Here is a 26,398-nt window from a genome sequence, read left to right on the forward strand (position 1 = left end):
AATATAGATGTTTATTGATCAGTAGACTTTCACATAATGAAAACACAACTTTGGTTGTCGGAGTACTAAGGAAAGATTTATATGTGTCATATCTCAAACATTAAATCGTCTAACAGTGGGATGGAAATGTTGAAGTTATGTTTAATCAAAGCATTCTCATAAATTCTAATGTTATTCTAATCGTAGTAGTTTTTACTGAGAAGTTTTCAGTCGAAATACTAATCTGATTGAGACAGTTAATTAAATTTATTCTTTCGTATTCTGTTTAGTTTTACTAGTTTCCAGACCTACATAGATTCTAGCAGGTTATGGGACAAGGGACGTGTGTAGATTAAATTGTTTTATAAATAAAAGTTGTGAGAATGACACTCAAAAAAGCGACAAGAAAAAAAAAGATATTATTTACAGTTGACATCCCTGGATAAGGAATAAAGATTGGATCAATGATAAGGAATATGAGCGGATAATAAACCAAGAATACCATCAATATTGGCAACGTTTGCAGGAAGAAAGAAGAGAAAAGTAAGGAGAAGAAAGGAAAAGAAAGGACAAGAAAAGAGAAGAAAGTGGAAAAGAATTTGAGCAACAGAGCTTGAGGGGAATGACAGCAAAAGAGTTCGAGCAACAGAATTTGAACAGAAGAAGAAAAGAAGAAGTAAAAGGAAAGTAGCAGAAGAAGAAGACAGAAGAAGAAAAGACGAAGTAAAAGGAAAGAGGAAACAGAAGAAGAAGTCAACACCAGAACAGTGTTCCAGAATCGTTCAATGATATCTAACTAATTGTGACACGTAGCTTATCCATAGTTTGGTTGCAATACGTAGCAGATTCTTGCAAAAACTTCTCTGTAGATTTTTCTCGAGTCGCAGTGTAGATCTACAGAAGCAGTCACTGTTTTATTTCAAATAAGTAAAACTAAATCGATTAATTTATGACACGTAACCTGGACGATAAAATACTTCTTAAACGTAGAGATTATGCAGCGCTGATATTAGCATTTTACAATGTAATTTCGTTTCATTTAAGCTCGTCGTCGTCATCATGTCGCTAGAGTAACTTTCAATTATATCAAAGACAAATTGTCGTCTCTCTACTTAGGTTTTTTTTTCTAATTCCACGTTCAATATTCTATATAAATTAGGGAAATTGAATTTTTCACTTGAATAAATATTTTTTATTTGCAATTCCGGTTCTACATCCACCGCCGTCTTTTTTCCCTTATCTTACACCCTTTTTTCAGCTGATGTTAGTCTGTGTAACGCAAGGGAAAAAATCGGTTACACTGAAACAGATATTGTGTTTGTTCGTTCAATATTTTCCAAGGCGAATACGCAACAAACCATTCTAATTAGGTGCCAAAAGATTTATATTACGAGCCACACCATCTCGTCCCTATCTCTAATTCGTCTATATAGATTCGCCATAAAAATGAGCTATTGTAAAACGAATAAAATACCGTGGAATGTTAAACCCATAATTTAACATTGTCGCTGACGAGAAATATAAAAAGAAAGGAGCAGACAGAAAAAATACACAAAATTTCAATTCAACACCAGAAATTTAAATTTTCTTTTTTTTTATGTACGACAATTGAATTTAACAATTATATGAAAAACCCAAAAGCTAATGCAAACTAGAAGAGTGCCTTTTTTTATCAAGGCTTTTTCCTTTTCTGTTGACACAGATATAAATTTGCATATTTATTGCAAAAGGGGATTTTAAGTGATAAAGAGAAATGGGCCGCGCGACTTTTTTATAGCTTTGAGCACAGTCGTACTGGTATTTGTTGGTATGATAGCCATATATGCGTCTATATAGAACGTAAAGCTCAGTAAGGTACAAGTATACCGCTACAGAACAGAACAGTCGCAGCGTTTGCTGAGGCCCGTACGAACCCGTATATGTATTGCGTACGTGAACCAAGTGTGTCTGTTGTCCTACTTTGACCGTAAGCCTATTGCGCCCGTAAACGTAGTTAAAGTAAAATTATTATGAATTGTGTAGATCTTAGAAATTGCGCATAACGCAAATACGAAGCCCCATACGACGTTCCTTTCAAATGTAACATAAATATCAAATTGACCTAAAATTTTATTTATTGAGTATAAATACACATAGGGCCTAGTAGCGGCCTCAGTCCAATGTCCAAAAATTTCAATTTTTTTCAACAACATTCTATTCGGTGTTCGATTACCTTCCAAATGAAACCAAAATTAGGAAAAACAGATGAAATTTACTCGAGTTACATACAAAATACACTTAGGGCCCTAACTCACAGTCCACTCACCCGATTTTAATGAACTTTTTTTCCTGAATTGGTATCGACAATACCTATCGTTTGCCATTTTGTTTATATTTCCCATCGTTTCTTTTGCCGTAGATATCCCCAAAAGACCTTAAAACACTTAGGCGGCCTAACTCACGAAGCGCCGACCTGAATATGCCCATTTTCGAACTAAGCCTCACTATTTTCGGTGATTTGATTTACTCAAGATATCGACGTGACAGACGGACATACAAAATTTTAATTGCAGATTCGTCATCACTGAACACACGCAAACACTTTTCCCTTTCCGTCTGCTTCCAATTCCCTCAATTACACATAACATCGTAATCCTATAAGCCCCTTTGTACTTCGTACGGGGCGAAAAAAGTTCCATGTTTGCGTATCTATATAATATGTACACACTCGTGTACCACACAATATCATCATACCATTTCTGTGAATATTTTCAACCATGTTCTTTACGGTATTTCTAATTTGTTGAAATTTATATTTTGTTTGTTAAATAATTTTTTTCTTTCCACTGGTGTTTTGTACATTTTTTATTTAATTAGCGTTAATTGGGCTCGTTTTATTTAATTTAAGTGCAGTGATTATATGGGAGGCCTCTGTGTATAAATATCTTTGTGTAGAAACATTTTCTTTCTTGTTTGATAACAACAAAGTCGCTTGATTTAATCCACCGCCGCGCCGCGCGCCCTTCGGTTATATAATATGCATATTGTTACATTGTGTATACGAACACTTGGTGTGAGTGCTTCGAGGATTTAAGTACGTTGCATGCTTTTTTTACGAGGCATTTTATTACTGATGGTAACATCAAACCCTTTAAATACCTTTGATCCTATGAGGGTGGCTATTTGGATGGTAATTTTCGGACTAGTTGAGTCAGTGTTGAATAAATGCAAAATTGCTATTATGTTATAGTTTAGGATATTTGTACAGAAATTGGTTACATTTAAGCCGAGATCTTTATGTTAACGACCTACCCTCGGAAAAATAATCGTGAATTATGGGCGGTAAACATTTTCGTGGACACATTTTGTTGAATTTTGTGGACCTTTAAAAACATATTTTTGATAAATGAAATGCCGATAACAAGATACAATTGACGAGCTAATACAGTTAGATTTGTGGCATAAATAAATGACTTTCTAATTTTTCACTGGGTTCAAAAACGTTGTGTGGGGTAGATTCTGGTGCACTCATACTGGACACTGATTTTGATTCCCCAAGAGTCACTTTCCGAGTACAGTCACTTTCCGGGTACATTTCCCTAACACTTTTTCTTTCTTCAGATGCCAGTGATCACTACCACACGACATGATATCCGTAATTCCATTTTGCGATTCACGTTGATAACGATTGCTACACCTGCAACCACTTTCCACTTCTTGCACTAAAAATACCCTTTATGAGAATGTTTTAAAAAAAAGCTCTGAGCTTTGCTCAAATATTTCCAACCCTTTACAGTTTTCATAGCATAATAGTTGGGCGCTGCGAAAGTAATTCATTACATGAGCGATCAATTTGTGATACGAGCCGAACTCAAAAGTGTAATATTAAGCAACAAGCTTTGGAAACTGTTGTTTTGACAAGTATATAGTACGAGCTTGACTTTTCCAGAGGGCAGGTAAAAAAAATGCTATTATACCCCAAGCATCAGAAAGCTCGCCGACTCTATTGTAAAGTGTGGTTTAACAGACAAGAGCCGGACATATTTTCAGAAATTAAGTTCTTATAATGTAAAATATGATAACTTCCTTAGTCGCCTCGAGCACATTTAAAACGATTGAGAAAGTCATAAAACGAACATAGGTATTTCGATCTGTAGTAAAAATAGCCAAAATCGTTTGTAAAATTTAAGAATCTTTTAGAATTTAATTCCCCTAAAATAGGCTCTAGGTGAGAGGTATATATAAGATGCGCCACAGTGATTCCGTTGATAATGACTCATGATAAAAACGTTGAAGTATGCTTTAAACAAACGTTACCGTGTCTACAAAGAGAACCCATATTAAGATGCATCGATACTTTGTTGAAAAGCATACATTTGGGTGTTTTTTAAGTACTGGATTTTGATGATATCGTTTCACCAGAATCCTTTTAAAAAAATATGCGACCACAATATCGACTACGAATGTGTTAGCTTTCAACCGAAAATAGATTTGGTTATAACAGTTTGACCAGCTCTGAGGAAACTAAGCAGTTTATGAAAATTTCGTTAAACTGGCTACATTTAGCTAAGTACCGACGACAATTTTTGTTCACTTTCTTCACTGATGTAGTTTCGTGTAAAATTTACGTAAACCGTTATCTAAACGGAGACAAAACATCCTACTGTAAAGACATCTTTACGTAAGTTTGTTTGGATTGATAAAGCGACAGACGGAGAATTTAATCACTTCATTTAGATTTTAATTCGATTGAACGTCGGTCGGTTGCACGTGAGAATTACCTTCTGATATGCAATTGATTATTTATTTAGCTTTTCGTCAAAAGATTAATTTTGGTGTAGAAATTGCCTGTTATGAGAATTCCCGATTTATTAAATTTCTTTGTATAGATATCAGCCCCTGATTATACATTCTGAAATGTCTTTGAATTTGGTCCGAACATGGAACCGGATAAGAAAATGTTTTAAATTGTGAACATAGAGGATTGTGAATAATAACATTTTTACGGAGCGTTTACCGCGGAAAAGACTTACCTAGTACAAAAGCCTTGTAGGGCTGCAGCTACACCTTTACAAAGTGATCAGTGAGTAAGCAACTACAAGCTACAAATTGCATACACGCTGTTCGTTCCTTTCATAAAGAAACGAATTACCTAAAGTATCATTACCATGTGACTTAACTAACAAACCTGCTGACGCAATCAAATCAAATGGCACAATATCTCAAATGACACAATATCTTCGTCGCATTTTCATTTTATTTTTAACTCAAATACAAAATCAGTTTTATCTTCGTCGCATTTTCATTTTATTTTTAACTCAAATACAAAATCAACTTTTAACATTCCAAAAAGCGTAAAGAAAAAGTTTTAAGGATTAGCTACGTTGCGTAATGCCTGTTGTGTTTCGATGGTATAACGGTAAGCGTTATCGAGATATGCACGGACATCCACTGGAGCACCAGGCGTATAGGTCTGCAGAATTGAAACAATGTTCGTCAGCGACTGATGGCCATCATAATATGCGATCTCCTCGAAAACTGGATAGGAGTATGGTGGCAAAGCCATGGTAGCTAACGAATTTAATGTACTGAGAGTTGTTACAGCATCGGAAACCTGTTGTCGATATTGTCGCTCTTCTAAATAATATGCTCCAGATTCCAGGTTTGTATATGCAATAGCGCTTGAGTCCCGAATACGTTCCAAATCAGCATCAGTAGCGGCATCGACTTTAGTATATACCAACACCAACAAAAATGCAGCAAAAAATTTCATTTTCTTTTTTCAACGTTTTTTTTTAGTGTGAAATTATCTAACACTCTCAATGAACTAATACTTTCCTCCGAATAAAGTCGTAGATTTATACCAAATTTTTAATCTTGGATGTTATCATATTGGCAAATTTTATTTAAAGAAAACGTAGAGGTTACCCGTGCGAGTAGTCTACTCAAGTACTAGTTATTTATAAATGTATGAAGTTAATCAAGATAAGTATTTAATTAATAATTTGTTTAATGGTGATTCAGCTTCGTATGCTGATCGTGTTCTGTGCCTTTGACAGTAGGAAGCGAAAAAAAATCTCGTTTTAGTGTCAAGCCATATGTCGAAATACAATACATACATTTGTAGCGCGCGAATATTCACGTGTCAATATAATTACGGCTTACCCTGTTACATACGGCTAGCATATGACCAGTATTATTATCGGGTCTATTACTTTCATCGATGAAAGTATTTTCAATCGGTTGATATCAAATTTTGTACTTCATTTTTTTAAACATGCATTTTACTATTATAGTAGACCATTATTGACCAGAGTTTGTCGTTATTTTCGTCATTATCGATAACAGATGAATAGCCAGAAGTGCCGAACTCCCTTCTCTCGCAACTCACAGCTAGTGCGCAAAACAACCCCATTTAATAACTAGTTAGCGAAATAGCTATACAAAGTGATTATCATTGATTGACACGATCAGGACAAATATAAAAACGAGATACATTTTGTGAAACAAACGAATTGATGCGACGCGTTTTTATTCGCATCGCTTCCAACATAATTACCGCTTAAGATAAGTTACCATACTTTAAAACGTGTTGCATGCGAACAGAGCGTGGATTTTGTTATCTAGTGTTTTGTGTACTTTGCGTGCGAAAATGACGAAGTACATACGTAAGCATCAATAAGAAGACAATTCAATTAACAAGGTAACCTTGATCAGCTTTTATCAATTTGCTTTAAGAGTGAAATCGCGAATTCTTTAAACAATCGGCTAGCCATGCCATCCGAATTTTTGAAGAGTATGGTAGTAATGAAATCCTAAGTACCGTAAATATGTTGCAATGTATTTACGATACGTTTAAACCACATTTAGAAGAAGAAATATTTTAACAGAAAACAAGCCACTCATATGGTAGAGTGAGAAATATTTTTTCTCCTAAATGTGGTTTAAACGTATCGTAATTGTGTATAACAATCGAAAAAAGAATATTTGTCATTTACATTTTCCATTTATACAAAAAGAAAATGAACATTTCACGTAAAAAGTGACTTTTGGAACTTTGGTAACCCACTTTCACGTGAATTTAGTTTTCTTGGTACAGCAAACTGTTGCATCCCGAGTTCCGAGGAGCATATATCACACCCATCCAACCAACCACAAACTCGGCTGCTTCAGAAAAGTAACCCAAAACTGCATTTTATGTAAGAAGTAAATTCGGGAAAATTATCATCGGAAAGCTGAGGTGTTAAATGTCACTTTTTGGCCTACACATTACTGACATCGATTTTTAACCGTGAAGCCATGATGGAGTCTTTTTGGCCAAATGGAGAAAAATGTAGAAGACATAATGGCGTCACTGTTAAAATTGATTTTAAGAATGTGTGGGCCGAAAATTCGTCGTAAGGTTCTTTAAGGTAAACAAAAATGAAAGTGATCGACAACCGGTCGAAAGTTCTTTGGAGTACTAGCTGACATTTTAGAAATTGCCCTGACACTTATTGCCAATAGACACTCCAGCCCAAGTTTTTATATATTGAGGAAGTAAGGAGTCTAGGCCTTCCAATGGCACTCTCGACAGCCAGGTTTGTTGTCACTGGTCAAAGAAACATTTTTCTTAATACAGTCACTGTAACTAATACTATATTTGATGTCTTGTATGGTCGACCTAATCTAGCACTACAACCCCCAAAAATTTTAAAGAAATTGGCACCTTATTGCCCGAGAATAATGTGAAAAAATTTCCACCTAAGAACCAACGATTTTTCAAACAGCTCTACCACAAAAACGACAATTCCGAGAGAGGCGAGATATAACTCGTTGAACTCGTAATGAAGCAAGGATTTCATGGGTACATACTCTTTAAAAATCCGGATACGTTGAATATATCCTCCATACAAATTGTTCCAAGAATTCGCGATTTCACTCTTAAATTCTAGGCCATTGCTATTTGACCTTGCGTGCAAATAGCATCTTATAGAACAGCTGGTACAGCTGGTGAGTTTAATGAGCATCTTGTTAAGTCTGGTCACACACATGGTGTTGATGATCACAGATCAGCCGTTGCTTCTGCTCCGAACCGCGATGTGCATTTTAGCTTTTCTAACGTGTCCAGTCTCGATGTTGCAAGGGCTGCTAACTCAATTAAGTCGAATTCGGTTGGACTTGACGGAGTCCCTTTGATGTTTGTTAAAATGATCTTGCCATTTGTCTTGCCTCCGCTGACGCACATCGTAAACTACGTTTTCACGTCATCTGCTGTACCTCGTGTATGGAAGCTATCAAAGGTGCTACCGGTTCATAAGAAGAGCAGATCTCGGGGATTAAATGACTTTAGGCCGATTTGTGTTCTCCCTTGCCTATCAAAAGTGTTTGAGATTCTAGCGAAGGAGCAGGTGGTTGCGTACCTCAACTCAAATGATTTACTTGACAAATATCAGTCTGGCTTCAGGGAGAAACATAGTGCGAGTAGTGCGTTACTTCATGTCTCCGACGAGATCAGAAAATCATTTGAGAGGAAGCGTCTTACGATTATGGTGCTGCTCGATTTCTCCAAAGCTTTTGACTCTCTTGATCACTCTAGGCTCCTTTCTAAGTTGTCTGCTGGGTTCGGCTTTGAGACTTCAGCTGTAAGTCTCATTAGAAGCTACCTCGCTGATCGACACCAGTGTGTCAGCATTGGTGGCTTCGTGTCAGAGCCGTTGCACAACAGGTCTGGTATACCGCAGGGCTCGGTCCTGGGCCCACTTCTTTTTTCGCTATATATCAATGATCTTGAGGGCGGTTGCACACCAAGTGTTTGCTGATGACGTTCAATTGTTCTATTCGTTTGAGAGGAGTCGTCTGAATGAGTCTGTTTTCAGGCTGAACCAAGATCTGCATGCAGTGAGTCGCTGGGCAGGTGTGAATCGCCTTTCGTTGAACGCGAAGAAGTCTCAGGCAATTGTTTTTTCTGAGTTGAGTGATGCGGTACTGAAGACCCAATTGTTTCCGCGTATCCTTCTTGATGGTATCGTAATACCGTATATGAATGAAGTTTTGAATCTCGGCCTCCTCATGGATAAGAAACTTTCTTTCAAGAGTCAGGTGAAAGTGGTATGCGCTAACGTGTTCTCGAGGCTTCGTAGCCTTTGGCCTAATGGTCACCTTTTCTCAACGAAAATGCGCCTGATGTTGGTCTAGACCCTCATCGTGCCGGCTTTCACGTATGGCGAGTGTGTTTACTCTACCAACCTAAGCGCTGCTGACGTTAAGTCACTCGAAAGAGCTTTCTCTGCGTGTGTTCGCTTCGTGTATGGGTTAAGACGCTATGACAGTACTCGAGATTATGTAAATAAGATTTTTGGTTGCTCTCTGATGACCTACATCAGACACCGGCGCTGCTCTGCGTTACATAGCATTGTCAAATCAGAAAATCCGCCGTATTTATTTGATAAGCTGACTCGCGGAAGCTCGTCGCGTAGTAATGTTTTTTTGGTACCAAGGCACATCACTGGTACAATATAATCGCTCGTTTTTCGTCAGAACAGTTTCTGATTACAATTCGTTGCCTGTCAGTGTGAGGAGAATTAACTCGGCTGCGGGATTTGGAAAAGCTTGTCTCGACTATCTTAGCATGCATTTGTAGACTTGCGGACTGACGGGTTACTGCTCGACTCGTGGTACAGAGTTCAATGTATTTCGATATTTTTTTTTTTTTAGTAATTTCTTTTGTTCGTAAATGCACGTAAGTTTTGATTGTGTCCTTTGAGCCCCTGTGTTTGATCAATCGAGAATTGTATTTGCCCTTATTTTGATGATTACCATTACCCTTTTTGCCATTTTTGTTTTGTCTTTCCCGAATCGCTATAGTAACGCCTAATTTTAATTTTAATTTTGACTATGCCATGTATCGTGTTTTTTTGCTAATTATCTTCCTGTGTATTGTCGTTAATGTGATGTCACCCATATCAAATGTAAATATTGTTATCTTAAGCTTAATCGTGAGGACATTTGTATAAGGATTCATTTCCTTCTTGTTCCTTGATTAATAAAATGAATTGAATTGAATTGAGAATCTTATCAATTAAATTTAACCGGACAAAAAACTAGCATTACATTGAATGTGTTATGTTCAAATTTTCATAATTGAATGAGTAAAATATTATCGTTTCCCTGTACCAATAATGCCATTCACATACATATTTCCCTATTATTTATCACATCCAAAGAAAGAGCGAAAAAAAAATTATTGGAGTAAACTTTGTAGAAACCTGTGACATAATCCATGTTCAGAATATTTGAATGCACCTTACCGTTTTATTCAACATATAAAAGATTTCTGATTGTGTATTCAAGCGTTCCATTTCTGGGCGAAAAAAAAAATCTTTTAGGAAAATAAATTCAACCGAACTTCAATAAATCTTTTATATTTCATACATCGAAATATAATTTCTTAAAAGTGTTTGAACATATATCATCTTCTGTAAAATGTTCCGTTGCACCAGACCTGACCTCACAAATTATGGCAATATGTAGTAATGGGGTTCAAGATAATATAGCGACCGTGTACATTGTACATAACATATACCGGTCTATAGATAAATACACATCAACGTAACGTGCTCGATCGAGGGGGAAACAACAGCGGAAAATCATCTCCCACCATTCGCGTGTCGTTTGCTCATATTGCCCATTCATTCGCTTATATTTTCCCTTCATTCACGCATATTTATCCTCCGTGCGAATATATTTTCATTCATTCGCTCATAATTAACCTTCGTTCGTTCCAGCCATACCCTCTCTAGTAACCTAACTGCATTCATAGATTGTGGAAATTGGCACTGCCTTCGAGTCGGTCTTTTCAGATACGAAATTTAAAAATCTTTTCTTAGGAAATTAAATTTTTGATCACATTGTCCATGAGAATATTGTTCGGTGAAGTGACCAGAAGTGACCGACTGGCCGACAGCGTCAATAATTGAGAGTCAAATACACAATCTATTAAGTTGATAAGATGCAACGCAGCCTTGCATTTTACAGGGAAAATTAGAAATCAGTCAACAGTGTATGATTCTACAAACAAAGGAATAAGGTGGTATTATGACAGCGTCAAAACGAAGTTTGTTTGCTAGAGAGGGTATTGGTTCCAGTCGTTCGATCATATTTCCCTTACTCGCTCCAATGGCGAATGCAGCGTGTCCCACCATTCGCTCTTGTTGTTTCCCCCTCGTGCACGACGGTTAAAAATGTTGTGTATATTTATTGATATCCTTTTATTGAATATTTATTTTTCGGGAAAGGGGAAATATGTTTTCCCATGAAAAATGTGCGAGAAAACGATGGGAAACGAAACTGTTTTTGATGTAGAATTTCAATAGAAGATCGATTTCAAAATGAAGAAACCATTTCTTTTTTGTTGTTTGCGTTGTAATTATCTGTTTGGCAACTATCACAATCGTATCGGCAGATCGTTATTACCAAGCCCAGGACTTAAGACAGTTTTGTGGAAGTTGTGTTGTAGCTTAGCCTTTACTAATACCGCTATAAACGAAAAGTCTCTTTTTACGCCAATTTTTTCGCGGAGAATAAATTTTCCCTCAAAAAACTAATTTCTTTGAAGTATTATCACTCAAGATAATATCTCGTGCATAAATAAAGCCCTTTTCAGAACTACAAAAAATTATCGAAATGTAAATGAGCAGAGAAACCGATTTTTTCGACGTAAAAAGTAACCCTGAACAAAAAAAACTGTTCTGCTATATCAGAGCGGCATGTGATTTTTCTTGCGAAAAGAGTGAATAAGTGAGCGATTTTTCCGAAAATAGTTGGTAAATTCACTATTATTTTGAATTTAAAAATTAACTGAAAAGTGACTAAAAACGAGTGACTGTAGTGTTAAAACAGTAATATCACTCACACCTATCAGTCACCCTACGGTCTCGAGTCAAAATCAGGTCAACTTTAAAAATTAGGACTAACATAAGTCCATAGAGTGAGATTGGCTCGACAAGTTTGTGTTTACTACGTAGGTGAAAACACGGTGTTTCAGTGGGTTTTGATTTTTTTTATGTTGCAGAAAGTATAGTGCCAAGAAATTGAATTTGAGCGAGGTGGAGTCCTTTTTCACCAAGCAATCTGAGTGACCTTCGTATGAAAATCTTGAATTTGACAACTGTAAGTGTGACAAAGTGTAAAAAACAAAAGTTCAAAACCCACTGAAAGCCAATAAAGTCTAAGGATAAGGATACGCTTAGTAAAAATTGAAATAACGAAAGCCTGTTCATCCGAAAAAATCCAGTCTTCTTGTGTATATCGCTACTAAAACTACACTAGTGAATTGTATGAACCAATGTTTTGAACTTTGAGTAGATTTTGCGCCGCAGGCGAAATTTTTGATCCTAAAGTTACTGATTGATACTGATTTTACTGAAAATTTTCCTTAAGGAGAGGTTAAAGTCCCTGACAGTTCAGATGGTTTTGTTACGCCATCTCTCAAACAAAACTAAAATCATAAAATATGACTCACCGCGCCATCTAGATTTCGGTCATTGTGCATTGTCCTTTGTTTATCTTGGCATATCCGTTTTTATTTTTATCAGATTTATAGAATATTTGTCAGATGATCTCGCATTATCAAACCCAAAACTGTAAAATATTTTTCATTTGTACACAAAATCATATTTCGCTCTGTTCCACACACAACCAAACACATGAACAACACAAGCGACCAACAAATAATTTCACCACAAAATATCTAAAACTAGGTAATCACACCGCAATCCTCAGTACGGCCCTTATTTGTATACTATCGTTCAATCAAAATCGTAATTTCGATAATCGACAAAAACAAAACTAAATACCCGAGATGCGCGTCACTAATAATTTTTAATTTTTTATTTACTGACTCTTTCATCACCGGAATGCTTCGATCTGGTTTCGAATTACTTTGAAAATTTGCAGGATTCAGAAAAACCGTTCAAAGTTATTGAATTACTTATTCCTACCAAAAGCTCGATAGTTTTTCCTAAATTGTTCCGCCGATCATGATCACATCATAATAGTCGGAGTTGTATTTGCTGCGGATTGTTCAAATAATAGTCGATCCTTTGACTACGATTTATTTTAATTTGTTGTCTCAATTGTGTATCGAAAATGTTCATTCATGTTGGTATTCTCATTCACAAAACAGACACACAAAATTGACCGACCCAGCAGCTCAGTGCTAAAGGTGCCAAATTAGGGAACTTGGAAGTATGGTTGTACAGGTTCAAATCCTGCGGAGCTGTGTGAAGAATATTCTTCACAATTTGTGAGATGAGCTGCTGGGTAGGTTTTTTTTTAGAATAAAAAAAATCTCTTCAATAGAATTTACCAGAAATAATATTAGTCTCCTTGTGTTTAGAATTCAAAAATATTCACTTGCATTTCGCCTAAATGTTATCATTTTATGCAAGGAATGTGTTGGACTAGTTCTCTTATTTTTTAGTTAGAGGGTTCAACTGCTAGCTACGTACATGTTTTATTATGTTTTATGTTTCTGACTAAATGAAAACTAAAAAAAAAAAAATGTTTGCCACGAGAAATCGAACTCGAAAACTCGAAAGCAAAAATATTTTGTAGTCCAGCGCCTTATCCACTACACCACAGTAGACATACTGTGATACAACACACATATGAAGTTGAATTGAACTGTTGCAGCACAACTAATAATTATTGAAAACAAGAATAGACCGGCTAAAGCCTAATGAAGTGTATCAATTTGGTAGTTGAATACTTTACTATGAATCTGATGAAAATGTGTTTACTGTTCAACAGCTGGATATCGATTGATGAAACTATTCTTCCTGCTTGCCTTTTATTATCTCACGTATTTGGTAGCTGGTAGCTCCACAAAAAATTGATAAAATAAAAAAAAAACCTCACTAGGCTTTAGGCGGTCTATTCTTGTTTTCAATAATTATTATGAGTTGTGCTGCAACAGTTCAATTCAACTTCATATGTGTGTTGTAGCATAGTATGTCCCCTGTGGTGTAGTGGATAAGGCGCTGGACTGCAAAATATTTTTGCTTTCGAGTTTTCGAGTTCGATTTCTCATGGCAAACATTTTTTTTTAGTTTTCATTTAGTCAGAAACATAAAACATAATTAAACATGCAGTTGAACCCTCTAACTAAAAAATAGGAGAACTAGTCCATTTAGGCGAAATGTAGTTAATATTTTTGAATTCTAAATACAAGTAGACGAATATCATATCTGGTAAATTCTATTGAGGAGATTTTTTTTTATTATAAAAAAAACCGGCAAAAATTGACCTGGCGCACTCATATTCATATGTGAGATCACATGACAAATATTCTTCTCATAACTACACAAGTTGCCGACGCGTGGGATTGAACCCGCGGCATCCTAATTGCGACACTTTGACTTTTAGAGTAAGCTACCAGGTCAACCGACGTTAGTTTATTTTTCACTGAAGTCTTCTTTACTTTTTTCATCTCTTGGGCATAAAATACAGAATTTTTCTCGTAATTTAGGCCCTCAGTATGAAAAGTTTCACTTTGATCGGGCTACAACTCGCGAAATTGCCTAAAATATACCGTTGACAACAGATATGTAAATAAATATTCAATCAGCCATTCTTTAGGAATGTGTCTATATAGTGACGAATGTAATATTTTCTAATATGCATTTTTACGTTTCGAAACGTATTTATACTGCGACCGAACGTGTAAATACGTACCGGAACGTGTAAATACGTACCGGAACGTGTAAATCCGTACTGGAACGTGTAAATCCGTACTGGAACGTGTATGTCCGTACCGGAACGTGTAAATTCGTACCGAAACGTGTAAATCCGTATTTTTACGTTTCGAAACGTATTTATACTGCGACGAATTTGTACGTTCTGTAGAAATTCGTTGCCATATAAATCCGTACCGGAACGTGTAAATACGTACCGGAACGTGTAAATACGTACCGGAACGTGTAAATCCGTACCGGAACGTGTAGATCCGTACTGGAACGAGTAAATACGTACCGGAACGTGTAAATCCGTACTTGAACGTGTAAATACGTACTGGAACGTGCAAATACATACCGAAACGTGTAAATCCGTATTTTTACGTTTCGAAACGTATTTATACTGCGACGAATTTGTACGTTCTGTAGAAATTCGTTGCCATATAAATCCATACCGGAACGTGTAGATTCGTACTGGAACGTGTAAATCCATACCGGAAGGTGTAGATCCGTACTGGAACGAGTAGATACGTACCGGAACGTGTAAATCCGTACCGGAACGTGTAAATACGTACTGGAACGTGTATTTATACTGCGACGAATTTGTACGTTCTGTAGAAATTCGTTGCCATATAAATCCATACCGGAACGTGTAGATTCGTACTGGAGCGTGTAGATCCGTACCGGAACGTGTAGATCCGTACTGGAACGTGTAGATCCGTACCGGAACGTGTAAATACGTACCGGAACGTGTAAATACGTACCGGAACGTGTAAATACGTACCGGAACGTGTAAATACATACCGGAACGTGTAAATACGTACCGGAACGTGTAAATACATACCGGAACGTGTAAATACGTACCGGAACGTGTAAATACGTACCGGAACGTTTAAATCCGTACTGGAACGTGAAATACGTACCGGAACGTGTAGATCCGTAGCGAAACGTATAAATTCGTACCGAAACGTGTAAATACGTACCGGAACGTGTAAATCCGTACTGGAACGTGAAATACGTACCGGAACATGTAGATACGTACCGGAACGTGTAAATCCGTACCGGAACGTGTAAATACGTACCGGAACGTGTAAATACGTACCGGAACGTGTAAATCCGTACCGGAACGTGTAGATCCGTACTGGAACGAGTAAATACGTACCGGAACGTGTAAATCCGTACTTGAACGTGTAAATACGTACTGGAACGTGCAAATACATACCGAAACGTGTAAATCCGTATTTTTACGTTTCGAAACGTATTTATACTGCGACGAATTTGTACGTTCTGTAGAAATTCGTTGCCATATAAATCCATACCGGAACGTGTAGATTCGTACTGGAGCGTGTAGATCCGTACCGGAACGTGTAGATCCGTACTGGAACGTGTAGATCCGTACCGGAACGTGTAAATACGTACCGGAACGTGTAAATACGTACCGGAACGTGTAAATACGTACCGGAACGTGTAAATACGTACCGGAACGTGTAAATACGTACCGGAACGTGTAAATACGTACCGGAACGTGTAAATCCGTACCGAAACGTGTAAATCCGTATTTTTACGTTTCGAAACGTATTTATACTGCGACGAATTTGTACGTTCTGTAGAAATTCGTTGCCATATAAATCCATACCGGAACGTGTAGATTCGTACTGTAACGTGTAAATCCGTACCGGAACGTGTAGATCCGTACCGAAACGTGTAAATTCGTACCGAAACGTGTAAATCCGTACCGAAACGTGTAAATCCGTACCTTAGATGTGTAATTATGCACCGAGATTCATACAACGTTTTATGCAACAGAGGCATCTAAGGTTCGTAATTTTCAAACATTATGATGCTGAGTTGCATAAATAACTAATTCGAAATGGATGACATAAACGCATTGAATCGAATTGACTGTATATAAAAAATCAAATATGTGCGTTTGTTTGCAATTCCTATTGTTTCAGTTATTACTACTTGTGCTCAAACAGTTCAAATGAACTTGATTTGTGCGTCATTGTATGTTCTTTGTGATGTAGTGGATAAAGCGATAGAATTGATTTTTTTTAGTTATGTGCCTCGATTTCTTGTGTCAAAGTTTTTATTATTATTTCAGACTGTCTTTTTTCTTTTATTTGTGCATTATAAGGATGCATCACTGTAAATAATTGAAATTGTCTTTACATCGAGCATTTATGTTGTCATTTGGCGAGTAAGAATTGCTTACTTCAGTTAAAAATCAACCATCGTCGGTTGACCTGGTAGCTCACTCTAAAAGTCAAACTGCCACGATTAGGATGCCACGGGTTCAATCCCACGCATCGGCAACTTGTGCAGTTATGAGAAGAATATTCTTCACATAACTCCACATATGAATATGAGTGCGCCAGGTCAATTTTTGCCGTTTTTTTATAATAAAAAAAAATCTCCTCAATAGAATTTACCAGATATGATATTCGTCTACTTGTATTTAGAATTCAAAAATATTAACTACATTTCGCCTAAATGGACTAGTTCTCCTATTTTTTAGTTAGAGGTTTCTGACTAAATGAAAACTAAAAAAAAATGTTTGCCACGAGAAATCGAACTCGAAAACTCGAAAGCAAAAATATTTTGCAGTCCAGCGCCTTATCCACTACACCACAGGGGACATACTATGCTACAACACACATATGAAGTTGAATTGAACTGTTGCAGCACAACTCATAATAATTATTGAAAACAAGAATAGACCGCCTAAAGCCTAGTGAGGTTTTTTTTTTATTTTATCAATTTTTTGTGGAGCTACCAGCTACCAAATACGTGAGATAATAAAAGGCAAGCAGGAAGAATAGTTTCATCAATCGATATCCAGCTGTTGAACAGAAAACACATTTTCATCAGATTCATAGTAAAGTATTCAACTACCAAATTGATACACTTCATTAGGCTTTAGCCGGTCTATTCTTGTTTTCAATAATTATTAGTTGTGCTGCAACAGTTCAATTCAACTTCATATGTGTGTTGTATCACAGTATGTCTACTGTGGTGTAGTGGATAAGGCGCTGGACTACAAAATATTTTTGCTTTCGAGTTTTCGAGTTCGATTTCTCGTGGCAAACATTTTTTTTTTTTAGTTTTCATTTAGTCAGAAACATAAAACATAATAAAACATGTACGTAGCTAGCAGTTGAACCCTCTAACTAAAAAATAAGAGAACTAGTCCAACACATTCCTTGCATAAAATGATAACATTTAGGCGAAATGCAAGTGAATATTTTTGAATTCTAAACACAAGGAGACTAATATTATTTCTGGTAAATTCTATTGAAGAGATTTTTTTTATTCTAAAAAAAACCTACCCAGCAGCTCATCTCACAAATTGTGAAGAATATTCTTCACACAGCTCCGCAGGATTTGAACCTGTACACCCATACTTACAAGTTCCCTAATTTAGCACCTTTAGCACTGAGCTGCTGGGTCGGTCAATTTTGTGTGTCTGTTTTGTGAATGAGAATACCAACATGAATGAACATTTTCGATACACAATTGAGACAACAAATTAAAATAAATCGTAGTCAAAGGATCGACTATTATTTGAACAATCCGCAGCAAATACAACTCCGACTATTATGATGTGATCATGATCGGCGGAACAATTTAGGAAAAACTATCGAGCTTTTGGTAGGAATAAGTAATTCAATAACTTTGAACGGTTTTTCTGAATCCTGCAAATTTTCAAAGTAATTCGAAACCAGATCGAAGCATTCCGGTGATGAAAGAGTCAGTAAATAAAAAATTAAAAATTATTAGTGACGCGCATCTCGGGTATTTAGTTTTGTTTTTGTCGATTATCGAAATTACGATTTTGATTGAACGATAGTATACAAATAAGGGCCGTACTGAGGATTGCGGTGTGATTACCTAGTTTTAGATATTTTGTGGTGAAATTATTTGTTGGTCGCTTGTGTTGTTCATGTGTTTGGTTGTGTGTGGAACAGAGCGAAATATGATTTTGTGTACAAATGAAAAATATTTTACAGTTTTGGGTTTGATAATGCGAGATCATCTGACAAATATTCTATAAATCTGATAAAAATAAAAACGGATATGCCAAGATAAACAAAGGACAATGCACAATGACCGAAATCTAGATGGCGCGGTGAGTCATATTTTATGATTTTAGTTTTGTTTGAGAGATGGCGTAACAAAACCATCTGAACTGTCAGGGACTTTAACCTCCCCTTAAATTATCCGCTTTCGTCTGAAATAGTTAGAAATAGTGAGAAAAGTGAGGAAATGCGAAAAAAGTAACTCACTATCACTCCTCTCAAAAATAGTCTGAAAAGTGAGAATAGTGAGGAGACATGCCGCCCTGCTATATGCCTAAAAAGTGTGTTTTCTTTAATGTGAAATAATAAATTATAATAATAATTTGAATATAAATGTATTGTAATTTTATTGAAAATAAATATTAGTTTAAATAATCCTCCTACAATAGAACAATTTTTTCTCCAGAATAACGAGTTCCATCGATTATAAAATAAATTTCGATCATGTCTCATTCCAAACTGATGATTTTGTGAAGTCTAAACTCCGCATCTCGTCAGAATCAGACCCAAAAAAAACAATTCATCCAAGCTTGAACCACCCACCATCTGAGACGAAGCGCGAATCATTTTTCTTTGTTTTTTTTTATCTTGTTCGTGTTGCATCCTCGAGTGAAAATTTAGGCATTTTTGGTTTTCAGAAAAGATTATTATTGATTAACACGTAATAAAACCATCAGAAACAGTGATGCAATATTTAGTGGGATTAAAAAAATACACGCTGCATCTCGTCCGCCGCCGATGTCAACAGTAACCTGAACTATTGGTCCATAAACTTGCTGTGGCATTTAGGCACCATGACCAGCGGTACATTGTTTGATGTTGCCTGAACCGGCTGTAGGTTATTTGGTAATGCCTGGATCTGTACCCACTGTGTGGTTCACTGGAGGCGCTTCCAATGTTCATTTAACAAAGAGTTTGTTTTCCATTAAATGATGCAAATTCGTAATTTATGAGTCTTAGCATTAGATAATTTAACGAGGGTGAAACTACTCACTTTGATCATCAAGTCCGCACATTTTTCACACAAAATATAAAAACTCAGCACTTTTGGAAATCACTTTTTTTATAAATTTAGAACTTACGTAGATGCGCCTTTAATCTGAATCTTAATTGGTCCCTGGTTTCCGAAGCATATATACCGAGCCTGCTTGATTCACTAACCATCACTAACACTAACATACACGACGGTATACAACGTTGTGTTATATTTATTGATATCCTTTTATTGAATATATATTTTTCGGGAAACGAGAAATATGTTTTCCCATCAAAATGTGCGAGAAAACGACGAGAAACGAAACTGTTTTTGATGTAGAATTTCAGTAGAAGATCGCGACTTCAAAATGAAGTTTCCGTTTCTTCGTTGTTGTTGTTGTTTATCTGAAATTATCAGCACCTTTAGAAATCTCTTATTCTGATACAAAAAACTTACTTAGATGCGCCGCGCCTTTAATCGACATCTTAGTTGCTCTATTGTTCTCGATGAATCGATGCCTAGCCTGTTTAAATCATTAGGCTTTAACATCGCGTCTGGATTCATTTTCGTCGAGTGTTAGACACTGAATGAATGTTTAGGTTTTCGTCGAAAGCATTAGCTGTTGGATTAGCAAGGGTGTCCAAAATAAAAACGATAAAAATAGTTTCGGGTCGATCAGGTTAGTTGGGTGAGTCAAGTTGATAAATACGGCTTCCCAATGGAGTTAACATTTTACATTTTCTCACATAGTTTTTGACAAGTGCAAGATTTGATTAACGCTTTTTATCCACGTAACATAAACATCAATTTGTTTCGCTATTTTTCAAAACAAAAACAATGGTTCGAGTACAAAATTGTTACTTCTTGCCCTGTCAAAACAAGAGAGGAAAATTGGTTATTTTTTTACCAAGTGGAGAAAATAGGAAATTCCACAAATTTCACCATTTTTCAAAACGTAGTGACTATTCGCCCGTACGGGCGAATAGCATTCTTATAATACTAAGACTATTCGCCCGTACGGGCGAGTAATATTCTTATAATACTGACACTATTCGCCCGTACGGACGAATAGTACTCTTATAATACTACGACTATTCGCCCGTACGGACGAATAGTACTCTTATAATACTACGACTATTCGCCCGTACGAATTCTGTTTAAATTGCACCAGTGTGAGTTTCTGGGCCTTAGAATAATAATTCGACGTATTTCGTCATTGCACCTACGATCGAAAAGTGATTGCTAAGAAAAGCTGAAATTGTTGTAATGTTTTTGTAATGTTTTTGAAAACGTAGTTCGTGACACGTCTTAAGCTTGTCCTAACGAGGCGAAGACGAAAAATACTATTTGCATACCAGAGTCTTCCCATGTCACTTTCCATGAATCTTTGGTGTCGAAGATGTGTTCGTGTACTTGCGTTGCTGTGGCGATAGACGGTTTCCGGAATTACAGCCGAAAGGTATGTTGGGAATCGACACAACTTTTTAGTATTCTCTGGAAAAGCGTGTTGCCTTCTTACTTCTGGTGGTGCTTTATCACAGAGAGCGTAGAGCCATGGCAGAGGTTTGGATCCGACCGTACCAGTTACGATTCAATGACTTCGTTGAGTTGTGTGTCTACTTTTTGTGTGTGTGCGCTGTTTATCCACGAGGAGCAGCAGTATTCATCGTATTCATAGTTTGTTGGCACGATGCGGATACACCCCAAGTGGTGCCGGTTAATTTGTTCAGCAAGTTTTTTCTTGTGCTGATTTTCTTCTTGTTTCAAAGTTAGCGAACGGTCGAGCGTGACTCCCAAATAGGCTGGATTGAATTAGACACGAGACGTTGAACCAGATTCTTAGCTCTAAGGAGTCTGCGCGGTTGTTCAGGTGAAAGGCCGATGCGACGGTTTTCGATGCGTTTGGAATTGATCTCCACTTCCGGCAGTATTAAACGTAATTTACCATGTCTTCGTTCAATGTTTTGTTCAATTCTTGGAATTTTTTTGTGGTGAAACGCATATGCTTTGTCATCGGCGTACAAAAACTTGCGAAATTTGCGTGTGCAGTTTCGATGTAATTGGTGAGTGAAAGGACCTGGTCATCGGATCTATGTCCGGTACGGAAACCACCTTGGTCATCTAGCAGGATTGTTTCAATTTCCATTCGGTTGTACAGGACACGTTCCATTAATTTTAGCGTTTCTGGTTTTTCTTCGTTCTTGTTCCGTTTTAGAAGTGCCATTACTTTTGTTATTTTGAACGCTCGTGGTGGGATGTTCGTCTTGATTATGTTCGTGAAGAAGCCTGCAAGCTATGTTCTGCATCTGGGTCCAGAATGCTTCAGAAATTCTGGGTGGATCGAATCGGATCCACTAGCTCGTCCGTTTTTCATGATATTTAGAGCCTCGTCGTGGAGAAACATCTGGAGATTTCGCTACTCTTTGGTGTCTTTTTTCTTCCTAATCACGATTTTTTTGGTTATCCGGCTCAGGAAATTTCTGTCGTGCGGAGCTTTTAACGTTTGTACCAATTTTCGTGCGATTCTATTCGGTTTCATTTTCTTTTTTTTTTACTAATCAAAGCTCATGCTTTTCTGCTCGATCTGCATGTCCATGCTTTCAACTGTTTGAGTCAACTTTTTCTTCCTCGTTTCATCCAATTATTTTAGAAGCTTCTTAGCTGCTCCGGGACCTTAATTTTCCTTAACCTCATTGTGCAGCAGTACAGACGGTTGCTCTCTTCGCACCAGTACCAGCACGGAATGTATTCCTTCCTATTAAAATTTCTCTTAAGCTATGTGTGCCTGTTCATTCATTTGAATTCCTTCCTATATCTTCTGGGCACGTACTTTTTGGCTGTGGTGACGATCATGTTTGTAAACGGTGGCGATACATAATACATATATCATTTCGACTTAATTAATTCAACTTTATTTAAGTATAATGTTTTTCAAAGAAATAGCGTCATCACTGTGGCAGGTGGCTGTACGTGCGATTAGCATCCTTATAATACTGACACTATTTGCCCGTACGGTCGATTAGCATTCTTATAATACTGAGACTATTCGTCCGTACGGTCGATTAGTATGCCTATAATACTAAAACTATTCGCACGTACGGACGAATAGTCTACTTATACTACTGACGCTATTCGCCCGTACGGGCGACTAGCATCTACCTTTTCAAAACCAAAAGACAGTGACAGTTGCAACAAAAATAGTTATTTGTTCAACGATGGAAGAAAAGTTGGAAATTGCATTTCGATGGTATTGCTACGCTCTGACCACAAGTCACCCGAGAAAATACAATTTCCAATGTTTTTCACAAGAATGTCTTCCAATGTTTCAGTGGAGGGGAGAAAATGACCATTTTCTCGCCTGCGTTGTGAAAAAAGACTTGTTAACCCATGGGAAAAAATTGAATTGAGAATATAAAGATTTGCATGCCTTGATCATACATTTTTGAATTTCTCTCGCGAGTTGTAGCCCGAACGAAGTGACCGTCCACAACAGATACGTAAATAACTATTTCTCACCTGAAATGTCATCAGAGAGAGTGTCAACAACTGCATCAGAGTATAGAAAGTAGCGTTATTCACGCCGCACGGATGAAATACATAACCAAGATAAAAAGATGTTAATGAACACACGAAAATGAGGCGTTTTTTTAATGCCGAACTATCATCAGACAAAGTGTCAACAACACGTCATTTTTTCATCGCATTTTGAGTGGGCGAAAATAAGGTTAATCATACCACACATTAAAAAAAACTTTATAATAAATGATGGAATTTGTTTATGTACTGTCCGTTTGACAAGAGGATCGCCACAGTTCAGCAGGGGGTTTTGAACATTTGTTTTTTACACGTTGGCACACGTGCTCTTGTCAGATTCAAGATTCTTTTTACGAAGGTTACGCTGATTATACTTTGTGAAAAAGGCCAATACCTTGCAAATATGTCACATCTTGGACAGAATTTGACACTGCAATATCTGCAACATGAAAAAACTAAATGTTCGAAACCCCCTGAAACCCCGTGCTTCCACCTACGTAATATACACAAACTAGGTGAGCCAATCTTAATTTATAGTGAAAAAAGTATGATTTGTTACTGCAATACGTAGCCAACGTAACACAAGTAAATATTATGCCTGATGTACCTGACAGATGACGAAATTTGTAACGCAACTAACTTTTAGCTTCCATTTCATATAGATAATTTTCATGACCTTGTAAACGTCAGACACGATCCCAACTGTCAGACATGTCGAAAAATATCGAATGAATTGAACGAACGATTTTCATATAAAAATCAGGAAATTGAACGCAGTTAACGTCAATTGATTGAGGTTGAGGACTACTTGACGAAAAATTAAGTAGGGTTATGTTGGCAAGTACCATATAATGAAAATGATCTATTTTAAGACCCTGCATAAACACACAAGTCAGCATCACCGTTTTTGTTTTCGTATATGTCATATGCTTTTGTTCAAACAACTCGACAAACCAACGACTCTTTTGAAGCTGGATTTTCAATAAAGGAGTGGGTTCATAACTGTATCATTTATTTATGTGAATATTACGGTGACAAATACGTAAGACTTTGATATACATTGAAACACAAATTCAGCGAGATTTAAAAAAAATCAATCGACGATTCTTGACATATCGGTTTTTAAGTTTTTCTGGTTGGTCTTTGTTGGAGATTGTGTTTGTTTGTTTTTTTTTTCATGTTCACAGATTGTAGGTGAAGGATCAAAATTGTTGTCAATGGTGGAATGGTAACTGCTCTTGGGATGTCAGGCCCTGCTGCACTCTCTTGCGATTCTGTCACACTAGCTACTGTCTCCTCTTGATTTTGGTGATGGTGATCGGGTTTTTCGAATAATTTAAACTATTTTCGGCATAACCAACCTGCTCGCATAGTACCAACCTCCTAGATTTTGATATATATATATCACACCTCTCCTCCTAGCATGAACACAAGAAATATTCGGAGGCTTATGCAATAAAATAGCCCCTGATTTTTTTTAAGACACTAATCATGTGCAAACAGTAAATACACTAATGTTGGGAGCAGTGCTATGTTTATATCTAACGCATCAGTAAAATAAATTCTTACAGAATGAAAGGTGACACAAGCCTTTGTGTTTTTATTTACAAAATTATTAACATATACCGCTAGCAGTGACGCATTCTATGTCTCTGAACTCACATTTTTTACATGCTATACTTCAGTGATAAACAGATAATTCAGTGTTGTTGATCTGATTCTGATGTACAATCAGGTAAATGTGTCCTATTTTCTCATATGTACTCGATTCAAAGATATTTTAATTTAAATTTAATATTTTGATTGTGGCTCATACACTTGATGGTTGTATGTTCTGTTTAACCGAAACAAAATATTTTCGGAATTTCACTCAAAGAGATTCATAAGCCATCCCGTTTATTATATACAGAGCATGCACAAAATAGTTCAGCCAGTATTAATGCATCACCCGCTCCCCTGTTTCGAACACATAAACTAAACTATGAATAATCAATTATTCAAATTTCAACTGCATTGCACTCTAATAATTTCGGTGAATATGCGTTTTCGAAATGCATCCCTGAACTTTCCTGATACATTAAATTTGAATTAGCACTTCTATAATTACCAAAATTAATCTGTTAAAATGTATGTAAATGTCTGTCTACACTTTCAGGCATAAGATTAATGTTATTCTTCATTACGAAGACAATAATGTTACCGATAACAAAACGATGCATAGACCGAACTGGAAAGAATTTTTCAGCATGCATGATGTCAATCATATCGCCAATTAATTATCGAATTACTTCCTTTGATTTGTGCGTTGACTGGATGAGTCTTTCCTTCATTTTATTAGTTAATTTAATGCAGAAACTTTTGTGAATTTATTGTCTTCTTTCACAGTCGTTTCTAACAGACTTCTGATTTTAAAGCCAACAAATCCAAATCGGTAGTGCTAATGCAGAAACTTTCAGTTTTAGAAAAGGGTTAAAAATATCCTTTGCCTTTGCCCGTTTGATCACTTCCTGTGGTATTATTTATCTCCAAATCTATTCCTTCGATTGTATTGTTTTCTTTCACAGTCGTTTTTACCTCTTTGCAGAAAATGCTTTCTCACTGATACGCATACAACCAGAATATCATCTGAATTCTCTCAATCTGCAATAAGAAAATGTTTTAAGAAAAAATCAGATTGATATTGCGAACGCAAACATAGTATTTGTTCAACGATATCGGAGCGTGCTATATCATCATTAGGAATACGGTTTGGGAAATGCACAAGACGATCTAAAATTCTGTCCATGAAAGAAAGGAAGAAAGAAGAAATATAAAAATACGACAACTGACTGACTGGTACTATTATCCTTATGTCGAGATAACGTCAATTTGGAATAGGATATGGATTTGAGTTGAAAACTAATGTAACAATCCATTTCAGATGAGATTTAAGTTGTGAACGTGAGTGGTTTGTTTTCTTTCGCGAATGTTTGAAAATATTTTAGTTTATCAGAGCCGTAGCCAGGTGAGGCGCAGGGGGGCCGAAGCCCCCCTGGAAAAACTTGCGCCCCCTAGGATTTTTGAAACATTAATATTTTACTTTAAATCTTTGCTAACTCTACTTTCCGTCTTTCCTTGCTTCTGATTTTTTTTTCGCT

This window comes from Bradysia coprophila (genome assembly GCF_014529535.1).
Source record: "Bradysia coprophila strain Holo2 chromosome IV unlocalized genomic scaffold, BU_Bcop_v1 contig_81, whole genome shotgun sequence".
Lineage (NCBI taxonomy): Eukaryota > Metazoa > Arthropoda > Insecta > Diptera > Sciaridae > Bradysia > Bradysia coprophila.